The sequence below is a fragment of the Haliotis asinina genome, chromosome 9 (genome assembly GCF_037392515.1).
Source record: "Haliotis asinina isolate JCU_RB_2024 chromosome 9, JCU_Hal_asi_v2, whole genome shotgun sequence".
Classification (NCBI taxonomy): Eukaryota; Metazoa; Mollusca; class Gastropoda; order Lepetellida; family Haliotidae; genus Haliotis; species Haliotis asinina.
The window spans coordinates 10,090,629-10,105,412 of NC_090288.1; the positions used below are offsets into that span (position 1 = coordinate 10,090,629).

Sequence of the window (14,784 nt, forward strand, 5' to 3'; positions counted from 1 at the left end):
TAATCACCTAATAGTATTCATAAGTTGAACAAATGAACCCTCTTTTACTCCCATGATTTGGAGGTGGCACGGGGTTCTCTGACAGGTCCACAGGTCACAAGTAAGGTGAAGGAAGGCGATGTCGATCTCCAAGACTAGTTGGAAAGGATGCCGGGTTCTGCAGACTGACTGCAGAGAGGTTATTTGGAAAGAAGACCGCGTTCGGCAGACTGACTGCGGAGAGGTTATAAGGCTGCTTCCGTACTGCCTCACATCGAAGCCCATGTTTCATGTGGGTCCACTCAGTCAAGTAATTGTATTGGAAATGTACCTCTGTTCATTTATCAGTAAATGGGTACCACGTAGGATGAGATGGCGATGTGGCTGGTAAGCTCCTAATCCTGCACAGGAACCTAGGGTTACGCACTCCCAAGAGAGCTGAGAATGAAAAACGACTGCACACTGACTTCCCTTGATCATAACGTGTTGGATTATTATACGCTCGTTATGATCATTGTTCGTAGTGTTATAGAACGATAATATTCACTGCATCCTACTTTGACAGTGATTGATAACAGATTCTGATTGGTTCAGAAAAGATCAAAATCAGGTATCTTATTCAACTGGATATTGCGTGTGAGTGCCTGGTGATGACGTGCTTTGTTTACTATCTCTCAGTTTAAAATGGTATCAGAACTACGTATATATTCTATAGTGAGACTAGCCCTATTTTTAAAAACATTTCAAATTTACCTCCTTACCATAAGGGGCGGTGGAGGTGCCTAGTGGTGAAGCGTTTACTCGTCACGCCGAGAGTTGCACGAACAAAACGTGTTCCTTGTCATACCTTGACAGTTTTAGGTTCAAGAATCTGTCAAGAGTGAGTCATAAACATTTATAGTTTGTATTTCTGATCTTCAGTAGTGAAATCAAGGCACTATGAAAATAGTGGCGCTTAACTTTTGTACATGGGTATACAAGGAAACATTTCGAATTTTGCCAGAAGACAAATCTCGGTCACACCATAGGGCAACAGTTACTTTGCAAAGACCACGTTTCTCCAGCAAGATCTGGGCAGTCCCTCTAGCGAACAATTATTTTGCTTCTGTCAAACATTAGGCATAAGTTTTGGAATGTATTGAACAAATTTAGGAAAGGATACCCTATATAAAATGAATAATATGCACATAATATATCAAACTTAAGATGCCTCGAATGCGTATGACGTTTGAAGAAACCGCCACCGTACAGTTTCACAAAAACCGTAGAGGTCAAGACCAGTTAGGTCAAAGTACCTAACTGCCGGAAGAGGTAAAGAACCTTGTTTCTGTACACAAACTGGATTAAACAATCCATTATGGCGACAATAAAATGTCCTACACAAAGAGAGTAAACCCAATGAATTGGCTTCTACCCAGATCGCTATGGTACGGGTCTATGTCCCCTGCTACAAGGCATCGATGGAATCCCTCAGCAAATCAAGTGTGATTGCTAAATAACGGCAACAAATGAGTACGTGCGACCGAATCGATCTGCGGAAGAGAAACATTTCTCCAACATGATCGGGCTGTTTTCCCAAACATTGCCTCGATCCTCACTTGTTGACATAATAATGAATACCATTTAACGATGTTACTCAAATAGTGTAAAATAAATGCCACTCCTTTCCATATTCATAAAAATCACTTTTCAAATCAGAACCGAGTGTGTTTATTCTGAGGCATATTTTGAGAGTGGTGAGTGCTTTAGGACAAGACAATGTTACCTTTTTTCAGTAAACCACTCATGTAATGTTATCTGCCATGTTTCTTTTTAAACTAAAATGAATTTGTTTTTCAGGACAGTGAAGACTAGTTGTTCCTTTGGATTGGCGTTCAATGTTTATCATGAATAACTATTGCAAACGTATGAAACACCGCTGCAGAAAAGCATCATAGGTGACAACAGCTGACTATGGCTCAAATAATGGAACGAAGATAGGAGGAAGGGACAATGGAGCTGCCACAACGGAAAGCACGTTGGTGAAGCTCTTGAGACCGACTTTTGGCCTTTGTGTCATTCGTGTGAATTGTTACGACAACATGTGTAGTCTGGCCTACCATGCTACATCAACCACCTTGCAAATATGAATGATATTTTCACGTTTCACAATCGCATTCTGTAATGTTTTAATTCCATGTTCAGCATTTGTCCAGCTGCGGAGGTGACTGAAATATTTGGGTTCCGAGATTAAGCGACTCATGTCGCGAACTCTGATTTACACTGTTTGTGGATGATTACACGTACTCGACACCTGCCATCTATTTCGTTGGCTCATACCACAAGCAGACTATAGACTGAGAACACGCCTTTGGATCAAACAAACAATCGTTCTTAAATCTTTCGGTTCCGTTTAGTAAACCGTATGATCAGAGTGCATTATTTCTACTAGTCTATTGACCAGTTAATCTTTGAAAAGGAAAATCAAAATATACTAGGTGAATAGTCCTAAAAGCAGTTTCAATTCACTGGAGTTGTAATACATAATTGTTTAGTTCATTAACATAGATCATCAACAGAACCCCAACTTGGACAACATATCAATACCATATTGGGAACCACAATGCGTCTCTGGGAACACCGAACTTCTTTATCCTTCTCAAATGACGTATTTCCATTACCACAATACATCTATCTCACAAGAACACAGTAAATGGGAAGATCGGTAAAAAAAGATAGATACCTAAAACCTTTAACAGTCACTATAAAATCATAAAATCGATCAACCACAAACACAGGCACTGAAACAAAAGGTGCACGTTTAACTACAAAATCCTTGACGAGGTCTTGCACATTTCTACCATAAAACATTTGACGGTTTTACTAAAGCCTTGAACGTTGTGACCCTGATCGACCAATGGTTGAACACGAGTTACATGATGCTTTGAAATCAAACAAGTAAATGATGGAACATAATAGCTCCTTCCTATCTGGACCATTATCCGTCATCAAAAGACAACGGTACGTACAAAGTAAAATGGCACTGACAATCCTGCACTTCATTTCCGACTCATTGCCTTCCACATCACCAAAAGGAACGTCTCATACCATATTGCAGGGTTCGAAACATTACAACAAACATTTACCAAACGTTAAAGCCATAAAATCAAGATGTTACGACAGTGCAACTGCACTCAAGGGATGCGGCATTCATTACACACGTTGCGTACATGGGAACCAACGATGGTCTTCATGTGGAGTGATTAGAGGTAAAAAAGCAGAATGTGGACGGTTTGGTGTCAAGGAGCGAGCCATCCTTTTACAACAGCAGGAGTTCACCGAACACAAATGACAAAGAATGATGAGACAAGGGACAATGCATAATTTTCCATTTCTGAGCGTTCTCCTTCATCGAGAAGGGATTGTCCTCATATTCTGACAAACTGCGGTAAAATATTCGGCTATGATATCGCATTATGGTTTGCAGGCAGACAAAGAATTATGAGACATGGACTGATGTTAACCTTCCAATTCTGAATGTTTTCCGTCTTCTAGAAAGGAATGTCCTCATATTCTGACAAATTGGGGTAAAACGGTCACACATTCCCAAACGATGTCTGTTATGAAGAATTTGCTAATACCCGCTTCCGTGCCTTGCTATATGTGAGTAATGATATGGTGATGATCTTGTCATACTCCCGCGTATGTCGTCTGTACATCTAGACGCTCGAGCCACCAAGACTACACTGGGGTTATTTGCATCCAGCTGATACCCTTCAGTAAACCTCACAGGTCAGAGGCTCAGATAGCCAATCATGTTCCAAATATGGTTCGACCTTTCCTCTCACTGGGTTATTGGCAGTCTCATGATCCATCTCAGTCGACGAAACCCGAAATATCCTCCAAAGATTGACCTGTCGAACATTTGTAAATGTCAGCCTGCTGATCTCAGCCGTGACTGTGAACAATAATGATTATGATTATGATTCCTTCTCAGCTCCGATGGAAGTTTACAACATATTCTTCGGATTTACACCTACACACATTCTCATGCATTGATGACTCGTGGTCCAGTTTAAAGGACAAAATATGAATGAAGCATGGTGGAGAAAAGCTGGATGGCTGACCGTCTGCGATGTTCCCCGATTTCCCCCAATCCTGTCCCACATGTGTTTTTCCCTTCGGCATGTACGTAACAGCAGTGAAAGGTTACTCAAAAAGGATAGTAAAATAACAGTTCTGTTGCATACATCACAGGGAGCCGATAACTGGTCCATTAACCGGGGTAGGATATAATACATGCTCAAAGGTGAAATTTCCATCAAATTTACAACTATTCAGTATGAAACTGAAGCTAAGAAACAGCATTACAAACTCGCACTAATTCAAATAAAACAACAGTGAAGAGGACATTTGGATCATAACGAACTGCGCTGCTTTCATTTCATATCGCAAATTCTGTATGACAATCAGACTCATTTAATACATGAAAACTTCGTCCTATCCAACGATGACAGTCAGCTGTTCTTACATTTCAATAAAAACAATCTCCAATCAAAAACCTCCTCCAATAAGTGTTCACCAGAAGAATCTGAGTTATTTTGTATTCACCGCCGGATGTCGTCTGCTGAAGAGCAATCAGTGAGCGGCAGACGATGTCAGGAGGAAGCAGACGACACTGAAGATGTTCCAAGATTTAATGAGAGGGGGCCATCCTTGCATACTTAAATCATTCACAATGAGGTCTCTCCTAAATTCACCGTAATTACATTGTCGATATAAAGATTTACAACACTTGAAGACGGAGACAAGCTGCAAGACAGGATATTTTACATGTAAAGCATTCATATTGATTTCCATACGTGTGAAATCCCATTCTTTTATTACGGATTTAGACCCAGATACTATTCCATCTGGATAGTCTCGCTGGCATAGTGGATACAGAGTCTGTTCGCAGGAAGACAGATCGTTGGTTCAGACCTTCCTGCATCATACTCAAAGAGATGTAAACACGATGCTTGTTGTTGCCTTGCCTCCCATGTGATAATAGTAAGATAAAGCAAGGACTTGTCGGTTCTGAGTCGGGGTGTATAAGATGACATCAATTTTTTTACTGTCAAGTGGTGGCATTGTGGGTCAGCACATCCAACTACCCACACCCACATCCACACACTCAGATAAACACAGACAGATTGTGTGAGTGAATTTAGTTTTACGCCGCTATTAGTAATATTCCAGCAATGGCGGGGGACACAAGAAATGGGCTTCACATATTGCACCCATGTGAGGAATCGAACCCGGGTCTTCAGCGTGGCGAACACTTTGACCACTAGGCTATCCCACCACTCTAGACACACACACAAACAGACACACACAAACAGACACACACATAAAGACAGATAGATACTGAAGATGAAAAACGTCTCTGACATTATCCCATTCGGCAAGGTTTAAGTGTCTGTCTCTGAATATGATCTGTAAATAGCAAGAGATATCTGTAAGTGACATAGGTTTCTTATGTTTCAGAAAGATTAATGCATTTTCATCATACTTAGCGGGAACAACAAGCCCTGTCGTGTATAATGACTTACGCATATACGACAGCTGTCAATGCAAGTTCCTTACCAAAGTAATGTAATGTACTCATTAGCTCCCCAGCAGACACACTTGACACGAATATTTCTCTAAAGTGGACCTTTAGTATTGGATTACAAACGATTTCTGTTGAACCATCGGCCGTCTTGAATGGATAATACTGGACAGAACAGCCGTACTACCTTCCACAGATGAAGGAAAACATGATTGGAACATCGCCAGGAATGTATTGCCATGACAACGACGGAAGAATAATCAACATGCAGCGTTATATCTTTCAGTCATTAACACGACCCCTTGGGGTTCCCCGATCCCATTTTCCTTTTTGAATAAAGATATACTACTACTACTACTACTACTACTACTACTACTACTACTAGTACACCTGCTACTACTACACCTACTGCTGCTACAACTACACCTGCTACTACTACTACACCTACTGCTGCTACTACTGCACCTGCTACTACTACTACACCTACTGCTACTACTACTACACCTGCTACTACTACTACACCTACTGCTGCTACTACTACACCTGCTACTACTACACCTACTGCTGCTACAACTACACCTGCTACTCCTACAGCTACACCTCCTGCTACTACTACTACTTCTACGTTAACGGCAACGACTACTACGTCATCATGCAGCACTCTAGGCTCACTCAACGTTATAGAAGCCTGAAGAGGAAACGTTAGATGACACTATATACCAGTATATACCAGATAGTCAGATAGATAGAATTATGCCAGAACGTATTGCACTACAAGATTCTTTGCATGGCACTAACAACGCAGCCAGTGCATATGGCATGCAAGGTGTTTTCTAAACACTTCATGATCAACCATGGACAGCTCTACAGGAAGACAGTCAGGCCGTACCACAACCAACAGAAACACAACTGTGCTTACAGAGGAACTTTACAAAATATAGTGTACATCCTCTAACTGCATGCTGTATATAGATATGTAACTCGTTTAAAGTACTTATTTAATTACATTAGTGCATGTCCAACACATTGAGCAACTAAAAGCAACAATATCCACACTTGCACGTTTGTCAGAGACTAACACAGTTGAAACAAAGTAAGCGACTGAAATAAACGTTACTCAAGAAATACTTGCTGACCCCATTCTTACCATTGTTAAGTAATTCTTCAAAACGATTATGATGATGATTATGATGATGACGATGACTATGAGCAAATTGCTGAAATGTTCAACATTAAACTGTCTGAAGACCATAAGTAAGGTATCCAGATAACACACCTTACACTTCAAAAGCTGACCATCTGAAAGCTATCAACGAAACCCACCAAAATCCAAACACCACTCCACTTAGGCATGTGTTTAGTTACCGAGTTACCTCCCTTGGGCACCGCGAATCCAGCATTCGCTCAACATGAAAATAAACAAGATATCTGGCTCATGTATGTATAATTCAGTCTATAGAAAGATCGACCGGGTAACGTTTAGCTTGCATGCATGGTAGAGCTCAAGACATCGGGCGCCGTATAAACGAGATTGACTGTAACAGCCGTGTGCACTCGGTGTTCATTTCGCCATGCTGTTTTACGGGTCAGAAATCTGGCTTGTCCAGTGTGATTTCATTTGAAGTTTAGATGTTAGTCAAAGGCGCTGGTTGATTGGACACAGCAGAGACCAGATGCAGAAGGGCCTTGATCTCTGGTCTCAGCATGTGTCTTAGTTGCGGGAGATTGGTGCTGAGTTCGAGAATTACTGACACAGTAAGTTCTTCGATTAACAAGTGCATGACATTATTTGCTTTTTCTCAAGTAATGGTTTTGGATGGATTCAAATGGAATCTGTGGCGAAGAATGGCGTCATTCACAGGGATCCTTCGCACGTAATCCTTCTGGAATTGCGTACACATGTAACAAAGGGCAAAGGAATACCCTGAGTATACTCATAGTGAGTGATTTTGGTTTTACGCCGCTTTTAGAAATATTTCAACAATATCACAGCGGGGGACACCGGAAATGGGCCTCACACATTGTTCCCATGTGGGCAATCGAACCTGGGTCTTCAGAATAACGAGCGAACACTTTAATCACTCTGCTAACCTACCGCCCCATTATACTCAGAAAAAGATTCCATCTGGTGTAAAGAGCAAAAGAGCAAAAGTATGGACCACTGAAAATCGGTGATGACACCAGGTGTTCGGTTAAACATTCCTACTTTTTGGATAGTACCGCCACTCATACAATTTGCCTAAAAGAAGAAAGTATTTATAACAGCACGCTCCTGCCATGCGACGACAGTCTGTAAACAATCAAGTGATCGATGATCCGAAAAATCTAGTAGTTAATTATGAATTACGACGTCCATTTGAAGATTCCGCTGCTTACACTTAAAAAAGAATCTGTTTACCAACGAGTGGGAGACGTTTTAAATGTCAAGGACGAAACATGTTTTGTTGACTCATCAAGGTTAGATGCTACTGAGCTTAAAGTGTCAATGTGTAAACTTCATCTCACTTCTGTTTGACGAGTCAGTTGTTTTGAAACTGTGGCAGACAAAGGGAGATAGAATTGAGGTCAACGTTAAACAAACTCATCACTGGCCACCACCACTACTACATGCTGATGGCATACATGTCTGAGCCTCATGGAGTTGTTCCGAGGTTAATGCATTATGGGAGGCCAGAGGCTCCATGTCTAAGTGGGCTGTCTTAGGCCCTTCCAGACATCTGCCACACACTTAGTACAAAACACCGGTGATTATCGTTCTGGAGTGGAATCGGCTGGTTTACGCTGCCTCATTAATCCAGATTTGTAAGTTCTACTAGTCTGGGATAATGGGTTTACGAACAGATGGTAGACAGAGCATTGCAATGTCACTATCACCGTCGTTTTATCCAACCAAAATATGTTAACTAAAGATTATGCGGTGACCATGAGGAGGTCGCAATCAACGTTGTAGGTAATCACTAGGCTGTACCAGGATCCGGTGTTCTCGCTGATCCGGGTTGGTGGGGTGAGTGAGTGACATTTAGTTATAAGCTCCTTTTAGCAACACACCAGCAATATCAAGGCAGGGGATCCCAGAAATGGCCCACTAGGCCACCCCACCGCCCCCGGGTGGATGGAAGGGGTGTCAAATGTTAATTATGTTTCATCAACACTCAGCACTGTGATTCAAAATAGTCAGAAACATTAAGATCTTCTTCCAGTGTTTGTGTTCCCCACATTAGGTCGACACGAATGCATGCAAATATTAGCATCATCAGCTCTGTTGTAGAACCAGCAATCTTTATTCAGCCAACAAGTTAAACTGGCTTTGTTCCCGTTTATGATATATACATATATATATATGGAGCACATATATCGTATCCCTACTCAAAACTCTACCTGACGAGGGGTGAGACATTGGCTTGAAAACATCATTGCAAACAAAATGGATTCTGCTTAATATCCCTGTCACGACTTCATATCCCTAAACCTCCTGAATGTCAAATTCTATTCTGAGACGACATGGTGTCAAAAGGGCATTATTGTTTAAAGGAGTGATAAGTTGAAAACGTATCACGCTTTTAGCAATATTTAAACGTTGTCACGAAACGCACCAGAAATAGGCCTCATATATGACACACATGTCGTGAATCGAACCCGTGTCACAAGCGCGTCTGTGGTTAAGCATTCTAGCGTCAAGCCGAAGATCCGGGTTCGATTCCCCACATGGGTACAATGTGTGAAGCCCAATTCTGGTGTCCGTGTGCTGATATTGCTGGGATATTACTAAATGCGACGTAAGAATATCCTCACTTGTCATTTAAGCGAATCTAGTGTGACGTTTTATGCGCCAGACTACCACCGTCCTCCTACCACTCCCCTCGCCACATGAACTTGCTGAGTTTGCAATGAATTACTTTAAAGGTTAACAGAACAGATCAATACCTACAAACTTTGTCCTAACGATAACGAATTTGAGGCTTAACTGCTGAAGCTTGAGACCTGCATATGACCTGAACATAAAGTGCACCTGCGCAAGCTTGATAATCCTACGCGTCATTTACCAACACATTTCCAATGGTAACAGATGACATCTGCTTCAGGACGACCCTTTCCTGTCGTCAGTCATTTGCTGGTTATGCTCTTTTACGCATCATTACCTGCCCAAGGATTGCCGGAAATGACGTTACGCGGAGAGTCAAGAGCCATCTGACCGGAGGATTCTAGCCAATCAGTGACGCACGTGAGATCTGGTCACGAGCATTGTTTCCTGAAGTGCAGTGTCCCCGTGCAACCTGCCTCATGTGACATGAAGATAGGTCCCATTAAATGAAGGTATTGTTCCTTTGGGCACATTAGAAACAAAACTGGACAGATGTCCGAAAAGGTGTCTAAGCAGTTACACTTCGGAATGGTTAATATATACAAAAAATGTTTCATTTCTAAAAGGTGGCACGCAGAATACTAATAAATATTTTTAGCCCCTTGTCTGCAAGCTGAATGAAAATACAACCAGTAAAAACGAGTGAGTTGTGTTTAACGCCGCTTTGCTTGATGAAACCTAAAGTGATGTATGCCTCAATCCTTACTAAGAGCACGGTGGTATATGGTCAAGAAATAGTTCAGAGATTTCCTGCATTCCACGTTGAGCTAAATACGATGCTATTATGGAAATACAGACGGATGAAGAAACAAATCTTCCAGCTGAGACAACAGCATAGATGGGCAAGTCTTCTGTGGTTGGACGATGTACTACGCAGAGTTGCGTCCCTTGGACACGTCTGAACCCTATGATATTGTGTTCCAACGGCGCCACGAATATATTTCGAGACTTGTCAGCACCACAGCTCGTGGATTTTACCAGTATGGTTCACCTGCTCCACACCAGACAGACGCGTGAAGGTCCGGGGTAGAATAAGCCTTCAGCAACCTATGGTTGCCATAAAAGGCATCTATGCTTGTCGTAACAAGCGACAAAAGGGATCGGGTAGTCAGGCTCGCTGTCTTGGTTGACAATCATCTGTTCCCAATTGTGCAGATAGATGCTCCTACTGTTGGTCACTGGATTGTCTGGTTCAAACTGGATTATTACTGAGTGTGGCGTAAAACTAAACTCACTCACTCACACTAGACACACCAAGATATGACTACAGTGTTGTTTCAGCAGTATTAACCCGACCTACTCACTCACTCCAACAAAGACAGATGATGTGCTCAGGTCACACCAAGGGAACTTCCACCACATTGTATGGCGCTCGTCGTAACAATAACGAATGCAACACATCTCTTTGTGATAATAAACACTTCACATAAACATAAACATTCTTGGACGGCTCAGAAGAGTCGGTTTCCTGGGCTTTCCAGGTGGAACAAACGACCACTGCTTTACAATAGGCAAAGTATACATTGTTCGGTACACTGATAGCGACTCGCTGGTGGATACGTAAAATCGATTGGGCAGAAGGTACAGAGAACACGTACTCGCTGTGGGTTTAGGCTGTCACCAACAAGAATGGCAAGCACAGTGAAGATGTATTTAACAGCTGGCAGACGCTGGGATGAGGCACTACTTACCAAACAGCCTCGTGTAGGCACAGATTAAGGGATACATTTATCACGGCGCTGCTGATCTTTCACTTATCTCAACCCTAGCGTCTACGAGTCAACACATAATTCCTTTTATGGGGTAGGGTTGGTTGTTTAAAGCCGCATATATGGCGGCGGTCTGTAAATAAGCGAGTCTGGACCAGACAACCAAGTGGTCAACAACATTAGCACATCATCTACTCAAATGGGATATGATGACATGTGTCAACCAAGTCAACGAGTCTGACCACCTAGATCCCGTTAGTCGCCTCTTACCACAAGCATGGGTTACTAAGAATGATTGTAACTCTGACCTTCATGGGTTTATGGGGTAAGATTTAAAATGGAAATTGTAATATAGTTAGTGTTTGTAATAAGGTTTAATGAACAATTCGTACCTAAATAGGAATAGGAATTCACAAATCCATTTCATGATAAACGCGTCTATGCAACAAATAGTTTAGTCATATATAACATATTATTTACGGTTAGATCTTCTTGTGACTGTATAACATAAATTAACAGAAGCAATCAACTTTGCATAAATTAGTTCGTGCTATGAAACTCAAAAATGGTTAACTGATCATGATTGGTTCATTAGAACACACCTGCTGAACATAATAGATTACAATGCCTGTAATTTAGTAAATAAGGTAACTAAAAAAGAGGAATTAAAAAAACTTGAAGGTCATGGAGACTACCAGTGGAGTATTGATCTATAGTTCGTTTACTATCAGTTTGTTGTGAAAAGATAAGTACCATCATTCGCGAGGGCTAAGCCCCTGCTATGAATCTAGTATCTTGTGAAACGCCATTTCCCTTTGAAGGAGTACATTAGAGGATCGGAACCTGCATAGAGGACACACAAGGGGGGACAAGTGAACTGTTAACATCGGAAGGATATGAGAGTGGAGGGGTCAGACTGGCCTTCGCTTTGGTCGCCCATCAAAGATCATCAGCGAGTTAACGGCTCGGGGATTTTCATTAAGGCCTTTATGCTTGAAATCAGTTCGTATGTGTACAGTGGGATGTGGAGCACGTTCCTTAATTACTAAAGATGCAACTGCCAGTGATCCTGGCAACAATGCTGCTAATACGAAGTGTTGGACAGGGTAATGGCGGATCATTTTGGTCGCGGTTCAGGAGCATCAATAATCAAGCTTGGGGAGGCTGGGCTGCAGCCGCGAATGTTTTGGGTACATGACATGGATGTTTACTGACACTAATTGGGGAAGGGAAAAGGCAGTGACTGCCAGTTGTGAGCATGGTTGGTAAATTGAGTAAAGGAATGAAGGATGGGCCTAACGACGTTACGACAACACCGGTCAGATTTCTCCATGGAAGTAACTAGAACCAGCGGTCTTCTGTAATCACTGTAAACTCCAAGAAATACCCTTTGTACGATTCCCAAGTCCTAATAAGCATGTCTTTGTAAATCACTGTGACTTGATAGAGGTGTGCCGGAGTGAGATGATCAGATGACATTATGATGACATTATGATGACATTATGATGACACTATGATGACATTATCAGACATATTGTCCTCAACTTCTGAAGATGGAGATGTATAAGTAGCCATCGCGTTGAGTGAGAAACGTTTGTGGTTTCACACAACACTCGTAATATTTCAGCTATCCGGGGTCTGTAAATAATCAAATCTGGACCAGACAATCCAGTGATCATCAGCAGAAGCATCGTCTGCGAAACTGGAATACGATGCCACTTGTCATCCAAATCAGCGAGCTTGACCACCTGATCCCGTTAGTCGCCTCTTACGACAGACATGGGTTGGTTATTGAAGATCATTTGTAACCCGGATCTTTGCAGGTTACAAATGCCTAGTGGATGAAGGCCAACTATCCAGCATGGGGGAATTATGGAACACAAAGTACATAATCAAGTGTTTAGACAACTACTATTTTCGTAAATAGCTGATGCTGATAGAATTCATACAAATGCGCTGATATAAATAAAAACTCCATTTTCTCAAATACTTTCTTTGATAGTGCGTATCATGCAAATGTTCGCGCTTTGCTATACAAGTGTAATAATTCTGAACGCGAGACTGAACCCAGTTTCACCTTACTCCCAACTGCACAAACACCTGGGGCAAAAACCTTACGAACCAAAAATATAGAGTAATCAAATAAAGATGTGTCCTAGATATGCTGTTTTTATTATTGGCCAACACAGCATATATTCCTTCAAGAACATCATTGTCAAAAAGGTCAGATGTGCCAAGAAGTCATTTTGTGCCCACTGGGACAAATAAGAATGTAACATTTCTAAATGCATCTCCTTCAAACTACTTTGCAGCGCTAATGGGAATTGGAAATAACACTGACTGTAACCATTACGCTGGCTCTGAGATGCAAAATCGATTGTAAAAATGTCAATTTGTTAAATTCATTTTTAAAAAATAAAGAGCACTTAAAATAGGATGAGGCCTATTTTACGTCAATTAACAACCACTTCAATTTAAATGCTCGATGAAAAAATTCGGAGATTTGAGGTCAATACATTGACAACAGTGATACAAAAAAGAACCTAGAAGGTTTTATTTCCTTATTTTGCCCTGATTTGACGATGCATTCAACATCTTGAATACACAAAATTAATGAAAAAATGATATATCTTCACCAGAAATGTCTGCTAAAAGCGAATCGACTGAATGACAAAGTACGATTTCAACTTATGGTAAGCGTGTGCTTACCTAACAATTGGGCTATCTAGTCATGACATCACGGGGAAAAGGTAAAGGTAACACATGTACTGTAAATGTAAGATGTTAGGTGTTAATTTAGTAAGTTTATGACACATGTTTATTGCACACTGGTTTACTGTCTGGTGGTGTGTTTACTCCACGATACAAGACAACATTGAACCAGACAGCACCTGCTACATCTACAATGCTCTATACATCTTGAGACGTCTTTTAGTAGACAATGGGATAGCTTAGTGGCTAACGTATTTGCGGCCCGGGTTCGATTCCCCACAATATCAAAATGTGAAGTACATTGTTGGTGTCACCCACCGTTGTATTGCTGGAATATTGTTAAAAGTGGCGTAACAATACCTCACTCACTCACGCACTCCATGTAATCACCAGCATGTGAACACATGCGAACACGTAAATCTCAGGATGTGCCAAAGCTTTCATCAGCTCTTAATTTTTCAATAAATATTTACGCCATGTAGATTAAGTACTGCTTATTTCTGTCTTCTGGCCCGAGAGAAGGAAGAAGTTTGCTAAATCACGAGGGGAAAAAAACTTACGAATGCCGCTGAATAGATTGGAAATACAAAAAACAAAACAAGAGAACGCAACGCTGATTTACAGCTGCGGTAATATCCTCGTAAGAATAGTTTTTGGAGGTGTAGAAAAACCTAAAAAAACTAGCCATAATGTTTATCTGAACCGTACGAGACAGATGTCCGTGGTTCTGGATGCAAGTCCTGTTTTGGTTCACGGAAGACGAAACCTCTGGAGCACGTGAGATATATAAGATCGTCTTTTTACTTATTGAACAAACACAATTGTAGACTGTGGAAACAATGGTTGAAAACGGCTGGGCTATTTATAATATCGAACAAAAAGGTGAATCTGTTTGAATGACTGGTGCACTATTTGCAAAGAGGAAATGTATACGTTTGCCACAAAGACCAAAC

At 41.3% G+C, this 14,784-nt stretch overlaps 1 protein-coding gene across 1 annotated transcript in view; it reads right to left on the bottom strand.

The window, feature by feature from the left end:
• LOC137295787 (rho guanine nucleotide exchange factor 12-like) overlaps positions 1-14,784 on the bottom strand; it is a 172,775-nt gene that overhangs the window by 51,765 nt on the left and 106,226 nt on the right. The window lies entirely within an intron of this gene.